Genomic DNA, 9983 nt, shown 5'->3' with positions numbered 1-9983 from the left:
TACTTGAATTCCAGTCAGAAAAGCAAACTCGAATCCGAAACTTGCTTACTTCGGCTTGATCAGATACTGGAATCCAATCGGGGAACTTGGTTATTGACCCACTAATCTTTCCCTCTTTCGAGTCCAAGTCTCAAGAGGGCGCTTAGGCCGGGCCCTTCTCCAGAGTTCCGATACCGATATCACTATTTGAATTAGTTGATTGATTTCCCTTAGAATTTCATTCCTCCTCAAGTCCCAGTTTCGGTCAAGTAGTGGCAAGTATCATTTGTATCTGGCAGATAAGCTTTCACATGCATGAATTGAACTACCGAGATCTTTTCTTACTTGGCAACTAGAGCCTCCCCTTCGGGATTCGAGATTGAAGAAGAGGAAAACTGCTTCTAAAGGGAACTGATCCGAAGCAACAAGCCTTAGACCTAGAATGCAGGTACCCTAGTCTTGAAATATGCCATGAAGAATGAAATCTCTTGTTTTCATTCATATCATCAAAATAGTGATTCTTTCACGGCCACCCCTCAATTCAAGAGTTTCGATTGGATCAACAAGAATCCAATCTGTATGCCAAGAAGAAAAGAAAGGGATTTCATCAAGTGCAGACAAGAAAGATACCGAAATCAGGAACCAAGGAAAGCAGATACCTGATTCTATATATATATATATATATATATATATATATATATATAAAAGGGATATAAGTGATGGATCTGAACTATTGAAATTAGTGAATTGGCGGAAAAGCAGGAATGAAGGTTGGGACAAAAAGGGGAGAGGAGAGCCCGGACGAGGAAAACAAGCACCCCTTTTAGGATTCTAGGAAACAAGCAATACTTTCCCATATTGAACTGAACTGAATAGAGCACAGAGACTAGAATCAGAACTGGAATTCTCTACTCTGAATTCAAAAGCCCACTCGGACTTGGTTTGAGAAGTAGCTTGTTCAATTTGTCCTCAGCAGAAGAAAAACCTGTTGCCAAGAGATCGAAATTCCAATAAAAAAATAAGTACTTTGAATCAAGAAATGACATTGCGTAGAAGTGAAGTGAACTAGAGAATTCCAGTCAGAAAAGCAATTGGATACTAAAATCTCTTCTCTGAAAGCTAAAGCTTTACAGATTATAGGAAAGCAAGCACCAGAAAGGGCAGTACCCAAACTATAGGTTATCTTGTGTTTGGGCAAGCAAGGTCAAGTAGTGGCATCCTATTACCCTAAATGGAAAGCAAAGTAGGTTATTCAGCCATCCCTCGCGAACAATCAGAAGTCCCAGTTTCCTTAACTAATCTTGCCAATTTATCACTTGACCGACCCAGAGACTAATCTATCGTTGGCCCAGGCAAAGAGTGAGAAAAAGCAGCAAAAGGAGTAGCTTGCAGTGAGGAATGAAAGCTGGTGTTTTACCACCATTAGCAAGAGAAACCCACTGGAACCTTTTCATAGGACCATAGAAAACATGTTGCTTCCTGTATAGAGATGACTGCTTCTTTAATGAAGTTGATCGTCTATCTCAAGTGGTGGTGATCGACTCCACAAATAGCCTGAACCTGAGAAATGTAGATCTGCAAACGGGAACTTCCTGTTGTCTCAAATCAGGTCTGCTATTTCTATTCATAACTCTCTGGCTGGACTCGACCAAAATAGCCCTTGACGGCAATAAGAGGATCCTAACCACTACACGGTTCGAAATATCAATCGAATGATACCTCAATTGAACCTGCTGAGTCAGTTATTGGAAAGATATCACTATCAGCCTCACATCAATCCTTAGGAAAATGCAGACACAATAGTTTTTTCAAAACTTGTTCAGACACTTCAAGCAACTACCAGTATCGATCTTCTAAAGAAATGACCTTCGTTGCCGAAGTGATAGACAAACAATTCTAGAGCGGACTTGGACTAGCGACACATTTCTCCATATATGAAATTCAATTCACCCGATATCAAAGAGAAGCTCAAGCTCGGGATCAAAGATCAGCTACAGATCGGGCTGGCATTCATCATAGTCGGCAGCTTACTTTTGACTGAAACATTTACTTTGCACTACATCCGTAAGAATCTGATGGAAAATGACTGCAAAACAATCAATTTATCCCTTCCTTGTTCGCGTGTATCATATATAGTTCAATGAGAAACAATGCTTTCTGATATTCACGAATTGGATTTGAACCAATGTCCCCCGACTCCTCTACCGAATAAGGATCGTGATTCACATTTCCTCGTTCTCTTTCTAGCTGCCCATATGGGTGGCTGCTATCATCCCCTTTTGATAGCTTCCTATCCGCATCCGCGAGCATAAGCGGAATAGCCTGAACACTCATAGCGATTACCTCAACCCTTGTCTTTCCTTTGGCTCCGCTCGGTGGGGGGAACCCAATGTACCAATTCTTTCACTCGACCCTGCTCCTTCTTCTTTCTCATTTGCCTCTTTCCCTCTCCCTGCTCCCCCCGACTGTCACTCTATGGCAAAGCTAAAGCTTTCCTGGCGCTTGGTGAATAATCTTTCTATAGGGACAAATAAAAGCCCAGTTTTGACCTTGCTGCATATAACATCTAGCATTTCATGTGTCTGAATGTAACAGCCAATAATCAGGTTTGCAAACCTATCTTTGCCCCCCTCGACCGCGGGAGCCCTCCATCGTTGCAGTACAATAGACGTGAATTTCAAGCGTAGCTTACTGGACATACGGTCAAGAACTTCTTGCAGCCTTCGATAGAAGACTTTAGACATGACGCCAACACCTACGATAGGAATGCCGAATAGTATATAGTCTGCATAGCGAGTGAAATAGACGTACTTGGTAGAATCCCCATTCTCCTCTTGGGCCATAGCATCGAATTGCAAGTCGAGTTGATGCAGGAATGATTGAATCAAAACAGGCGAGATCGGTGATCCTTGTGGAAGGCCGACTTCACTGTTTGAGTAGTCATTCCCTTTCTTAGAAAGTATCGGTGTCTTAAGAAAGCAATTGATGAGGTCAATGAGAGGAGCGTTATCTGTACCTAAGAGCTTAGACAAATGTTCAAGTAGTAACTGATGGTCTATGCTATCGAAACACTTGACCACGTCCACCTGAACCATATAATCCATAGACGGGCATTAAGTTAATGCACGGAAGAAGGGCCGAGAACCTTGCGGAAGCCCTGCGCAGATGGGGAAATTCGTGTATCTAATGAGTCATTGAGTAGCTCTGCCAATGCGGTTAGTATAAGTCGATCGGCTGCCGCCGGTTGAGTGATAGGTCTACCTAAATGCTCCCGGCCTTTTCTTTGGTCTAAAGGGCCTAAACTACTCACTTGCCAAAATGCCTATTCATATGCCCTTTCCTAAACCACTTTGCTAGTTCTATACACCTGCCAGGATGCTTCTATTGCTTGTTACGTATTTGATACTGCTCACTATAATGGAATAGCTTTGTACTCAGTACATGATTGCTTTATAGCACCTGTAGCTTATGCAAACAAATTCCCTCAGAGTGGCAGCTTTTCAATGTCTAGCTAATCCACTGCATCTTATAAATTGTATAGTTATTCAGAACCTCTTCCTTCGAGCTCCTATGGAAGACCTTGGCTGCACGCGCCTTAGGCGATTTCTATTTTCTTTAGTTTAGAGTTAGTCTTTAATTTAGGCCGCAGGTTTCTACAAATTAGGTTAGGCCAAGATATTTGAACTTATGCAAACCAACCAGTTCTCCCATTTTTTCCCTGTGGATCGACACCCGAAGTACTACATGATAGGTCATGCTTTTCCTTTTGCAGATGCTAGTACAGTCCTATTTCAATCAAAAAGTAGAGTCCTATTTCAAGTACAGACCACCGCTTTCTTTTTCTTTGGACTGAAGACCCGCCTGAGTTGATAGTGCTGACTTCCCACCCGAGACTGACTTGCTTACCTCTGCACCAATAGCTTAAATAGTAGAATTTATAACACTCCATTCTTCTATAGATAGCCTAGAATCGGAACTAGAATATGTGCCCGACTTACCTATTCCCAAGACAGTTACTCAACTTCCATCGCCGCTTGACACTCTCGTAGTAGATCATAAGAGAAGTATTCTTTAATGAAATTCGTATAGAAAGATGGACTAGCTCGAGACCTTGGCTTCAAACAATCAATTGAATCTGGATTCCTTTGCTTATCCTTCCTAGCTATAGTCTCTCTTGTGCCTTCGGCAGTAAAAGTGAAAGATTTCTGTATCAACAGTTTGTTTCCCCATTTGCTCAAAGAACGCATAAAACATGTTCCCTCACCGTATCAAAAGATCAAGCAAAATAATCCTCTTCTTCAAGAAGAGTTTTTCATTTCACTCTTCCGCAGCAATGCCCGGGCAATAAAACAATATGAGCAAAACAATATCATAGCAAACGGTATGTGCTGGTTGGATAGAGCAATCAGTAGTTTACGTTCGAGCCAATCTTCTCTCTAGTAGACTTTAGATTCAGTCGTCCGTTTGTTCTGTTTTGAATTGACATAGAGAAATCTTCCTCGCGTTCCCTTAATTCAGGAATAGGTGGCGAAGGCTACTTGTTCCTTGTGTGTGTGTGTGTGTATATATATAAAGGAAAGGGGTTATTTTTCCTTTACGGCAATAAGAGTTGATTCCCTTGCTTGTAGTTTTGGATCGATTCCATGTATTTCACATATTTAAGAGTGGTTAGGAGAGAGAATCAATGTTGATGGGAAGAGGGAAAGAAAGATCAGGGGAAGAAGCGGGGTAGAGGAATTGGTCAACTCATCAGGCTCATGACCTGAAGACTGCAGGTTCGAATCCTGTCCCCGCCTAATCACGTCAAATACTTGTACGAGTCCTAATCTCCTGGGATCAACAGACAGTCTTACTAGCGATGAGTAAACAAAGTCGCTAGGAAAGCTATAGATAGGTATCAAGGCACAACCGAACTGACAAGAAAGTTTCGAAGACTTCCACCTATTAATGTTCTTTTTATTTTTTTTGCTGCTCGTCTCGCCGTAAGTTATTGACCAGTACCAAATGTGACAACCTTCAATTCAAGTTACAAAACCTTGAATTTGAAACAGAAGTTAGGGTGCTTGATGTACAAGGTTATGATCTTATTTTAGGCATTGACTGGTTGTCAAGTTTTGGTCAAATGACAGTTGGCTGGAGTAAAGGAATGCTGAAACTCAAGCATAAAGGCAATCAAGATCTTACAAGCAGGGAAACTACCTCGCATTGGGGCCAGCATAGTATCCGGTAAGCCTTCTCTAAAGAAAAGGCCCCTATGAATACTAGTCCACTTGTCATTCTTGGGTCCCTACTTCTCAAGAAAAGTCAACTATCGCTTTCCCTGCTTTCAGGAACTTCCGACTAGTCACTTCAATCGCTTTTGATCTCTTCCGTTTCGCTTTGCTTTCCAATTTCCTTTTACGATCATCATCTCCTTCACTGAAACATGCTTCAAACCACTCATGTTTTGGAAGATCGAATGTACAATCTATCTTCTTATCCCGTAAGGAGCCAATGGAGTTCGAGGTCAGGTGTTACAGACTTCTAGAACAGAGCACTGAATACCAAGTCAAGGTGGATACAGCAGAGAATGCAGATATCTAAAGGCCGAAGCAAGTAGATATAGGTTAGGGTCCACTTGATATATAGCACAAGGTGCAGCAAAGGGAAGAGAATTGCCACTACTTCTTGGGTATTGCGATGGACCTTGTTTCAAGTTCGAAGAAGAAGTATACTAAATTGACTCTAGAAGAGAGAGAAGGATAGATAGTATAGATGATATATGCGGCTTGTATGTATCAATTGACAGGTTTATGTTTGAGGACAAAAAAGTATCAAGAAGTTCTTCCACTGCTTCCAGTCGGATAAAAAGAAAGCAATAGGGATCCATACCTTTTTCTCATGGCCCGAGGGCTCTTGTTGTTGGTTGCATTCCACTAGCTTGCTTTCCGTCTTGCCTTTGCCGGAGGCATAGGTTGAGCTTTAGCAATAACAGACAGTTAGGGAACCCAAGAAAGGAGGAGCGAGCTAAAGAAGGACTATTACTACCACCAAACCCAAGGCAAAGCGAAAGAAGGTAAACCGAACCACAGCTACCTATGAGTTCAGAGTGGCCAATAGGATGAATAGGTTATTCTAATGACCATAGGAATAAGGAAGACTCGTTCACTTTAAAGCAGCAAGACCGCAAAAAGTTCCTTCGCTAACCTGTTGGCTTAGTGAATAGTTCTGCCTTCATTAAAGAAGAGACCTATTTTCCACTTTCAAAGTAGATTCTAGAAAAGCGGCCTTAATAAACAACTGTTCTTTCCAAGGAAAGAGAGAAAGAAGTCAAAAAGCGGGGGATCGCTTAATAATAAATTCTAACTATTGTTCAAAACTCAAAGTACCACAGATTCAATAGAATGAAATGGTTAACTAAGAATGAGAGAGTGAAAAAGCGGAGTAATAAACAAGGAGTGGCTTGCTATTTATGATGACGAAGAGCTTGTACAAGCCACCTTCAGGAATGACCCTGCGATGAACGGAATCTACATCTACATGATTCCAAGATGGTAAAAGATATAAAGTCAAAGTGCTATGGAACGCATGGTGAACAACTTGCGGGAGCACAGTAATCCCGATGAGTAGGATCCAGAGGAACTCAGGCAGAAGTACTGCCTCCTTGATTGGATCGCACATGTCAACTGACTTTACAGAGACCTAAAAAGACGAAGCCCCTCTCCTCCCTCTGTAACTAGAGAGGTAGGCAAACCTGAGTTTAGAGCCACCTCGATTCGGGATGTCGGAACACCAACCGGATCGGAAACCTCATCCTAAACTTACTTCGGAATAGGTTCGAGAGCTTCCATTTCAATGTGTCTTTCCAAAAATCTTTGGTATTCCTTTTCCTGGTCAAAAGGTTTGTTTGGGAAAGCTTATAAATCTAGGGTTCAATGTCTCCAAAAAACCACCTGGGGCAGGATAGTAAAGAGTTGATTCTAGGGAAAGCTAGGATTTCACTTTTCTCTCAGCCATCGAGTTGGAGTAGTTAACCTTCTATATGCCATGGAGGAATACGCATAAGCATTAGTTCTTGCCCTTCCAGTGTAAGTGGTAGATCAAAGTTAATCTAGTTCCACACATTGCCGTTTCCCTTATATGTCGTGGCAGGCGAGCTCCCTTCTGGTAAAAAGGATTTGAGTGGAAGGTTGAGCGCCCCTTAACGTTTAGAAGTATCCTTTTCAACGGTGAGAAACCTTTCTATTCTATGACGACTAAGTCGAGGGCAGACACAACAGGTCACGAAGAGCTAGAGGATATAGAATTCCTATTTGCCGGGAGCATAAGGAATTATTGGCTCTTCCGAGATCTTATGTAAGGAATACTAGAAAAAGTAGAGAAAAAAGATCTACAAAACTCTACAAGAAATGTCTTTCGCGCAGAAGACTCTAAATCATCATAGCATTATGTCAATCTGCAAATATCGAATGATGCTTCGACAAATTCAGTCATCCATTCAGCTTTGAAATCGGAGACAAGGAAAACTTCATAGAAGCGCCGCAAATCAATATAGAGATGCGAACCAATATCCTTTTCCTGGTGAGCTCTGAAGTACTCGTCTTTTGCGCAAGGCCTCGTGTCAAAAAACTTCCAACCACGTCCTCCTACCTTGCCCATTTGCGGAGATCATCTACACTTTGCTCCGTGTCGAGCTCCAGCCGGCCCAAACGTTTTCCTTCGGGAGGGCGTAAAATCGCTTTCTTTCTGTAGGCAGGATGGATGATTCAAGTAAGGGTTGAGAGCATACATATCACTGAGATGGGCCAAGGAAGAAAAAGCACCTACTGTTCGTTAATTGAAATTATCTTTGCTTAGCCCCCTTTGTGTTTCGAATAGAAAAGCACTGGAGATATCTGTGGAACTGTTGTTTTTCTTAGGGCAAGCTAGTAGATAGAAGTAATCTATCTGGTTAGCTAGGCGAAGCATTTAGGGTTCAGTGCCTGGTTTCAAGTGTTCTTCTTCATCGTTTGGCACTTCTCTTTTTGTTGAGTAATCCAATGGCCTAATGACACATGCACATCTTTTGGTGTTGTTGCCTTACTTAGTGACTAGCTCAAGTGCATTTGATCGCAAAAAAGACTGGCATTGGCTCCGGGTCAAATCTACAGGGGGCATGCAAATCAAATGCGAAAGACAGGAAAACATTTCTGTTTCTTCTGCTTCAATGCCGTGATACACTCAGGATGTTTATGATACCTACCCATTAATTGCTCTAACTTCTCGTGGTTCACCCCTAGCTATGCCCGCTTGTATGAAATTCCAAATTATGCTTGCAAGCTCATCAGAGCTAGGCAACTCTTTGTCAGTGATTTCATGCCTACCAAGCAGGTACACTCTAATGTATACACCCTTTAAGAAAATAAATCCTTCCCATATTTTGCTGCTTTTTTGATTCATTTTATCCCAATAATAGCATAGACATCATATATTTATTCTTGCAAGCTCAAGTGCTTGATTGTTGACAAATTCTTCTCTCAGCAGGGCACCTCAGGTACCTGTCTATAGTTTCCTGTCTTGAAGGGGGGTGACGCGGCTATTTTCTTTAACAACACGTCATTCAACAAAGTGTTTTCGTTATTTGGTCATCACTAAAAAGTTTATAGTGATAAAGTGAGCCTATTATGTTAAGTTTAGAGGATTCTCCTAACGTGATGAGTTTAGTTTATCACTTTTAAAGATCACTGGTGGCAATGGTACTTCCTTTTATGCAACAACTCCTGTATGTACCATTCGGTAATTGGAGTTTGATAAGACCATGGATCCTTATATACAAAATATACTTGGCCAACTAAGGCCCTACAGTCCAATGTCTGATATATTATCGTTAGCTGAGGAGGTGTTTGGCAAGGGTGTGACCGTTGTTTTTGGGACAATGTTCAAGTAGAAGGCCATGAATCTGTCTAGTCTCGCCATGGGGGGTGAGTTTATCCCATTGCTCCTTCCTGGTGTAAAGCCGATCACTAACGTTTATGTCTATCAAGCCGGGCTCTTGAACCCAATGTTTGGAACATCAACGTCCCTCTCCAGTCGTAACCAGGATTTCATCTATCATGAAGTTTTAGCGCCACATAAGATCCACGGCATGTTATCTGTCAGTGCAGCGGCTTTGAGTTGTCGAAAAAAAAGCCAGGAGTAGGGTGTCCAGGGAGAGCTGCTGAAGGGAAGGTGGGCGAACCCACACGAGTGAAAACCCTACTTTATTAGTCAACAATGCGATTTCTCGCACTTTTTGATACCACCGAGGGGGTACACTTTAAAGGCATGCAAAACGTGCCTTACAGTCATGTTGGACGAGGCTAGGCGGTGAATGCAACGCTGGGAAGTTTTGTCCCGGTTCGAGAGGTTGAGCAAGCCAACCAATTCGATGTTTTGAATGGCCAAATAATAGGTGTTTACTCCTCTTACCAATTGAGGTTTCGCACAACTTTTTGACCAGGGCTTCAGAAAGGTTGTAGTTTCACGAGGAGCCCATAAAGTGACTTGTTTTACCTATGGGATGTGAAGATTGGCTCTGTACCTGACACGGATTGATTTAAGAACAGTGATGAAAGAAATCAATTTATGAGAGACCATATTTCTATTGTTTCAGTACAACTCAAGATCAGTTAAGGAAATAGGGAATAACAATAGTGAAAAGAATAGAAATAGCATGACCCTTGCTTGGGACTTCTTTCTTCTATCTCTATAGAGATGACCAGGAAGCAAATGAGAAAGGGACTTCTTTTTTACTACGGTCAAACTATGATCAAACTCTCTAATCTTACTTCCGTGTGAAAGACCGTCCTAGGCGTGAGTACAAATGTGTCGAGGCGTTCTAAGTGCCGTAGAGAAATGCTTCTTGGCGGAATAAATGGTATGACACGACCTCCTTTTGCTCCATATAAACGAATTGGAAAAAGGAAGAAGGCTTTAGCTCCCTTCCATTGTCTTGGGTCGAAGATCAAGCGTGAACTTCTCCCTCATCTAAGGTTGGGTTGTGGATA

General features: G+C 42.0%; 1 non-coding gene across 1 annotated transcript; it reads left to right on the top strand.

The window, feature by feature from the left end:
- Positions 1–4701: 4701 nt before the first annotated feature.
- Positions 4702–4775, top strand: TRNAM-CAU (transfer RNA methionine (anticodon CAU)). The gene has a single exon. It is a non-coding gene; the product is annotated as a tRNA-Met (tRNA).
- Positions 4776–9983: the final 5208 nt, after the last annotated feature.

Source organism: Triticum aestivum, chromosome 5D, assembly GCF_018294505.1.
Source record: "Triticum aestivum cultivar Chinese Spring chromosome 5D, IWGSC CS RefSeq v2.1, whole genome shotgun sequence".
In the NCBI taxonomy this organism is placed as follows: Eukaryota; Viridiplantae; Streptophyta; class Magnoliopsida; order Poales; family Poaceae; genus Triticum; species Triticum aestivum.
Note: the sequence above shows the minus strand (reverse complement) of the source record. Positions and strands in the feature narration are given on the sequence as shown.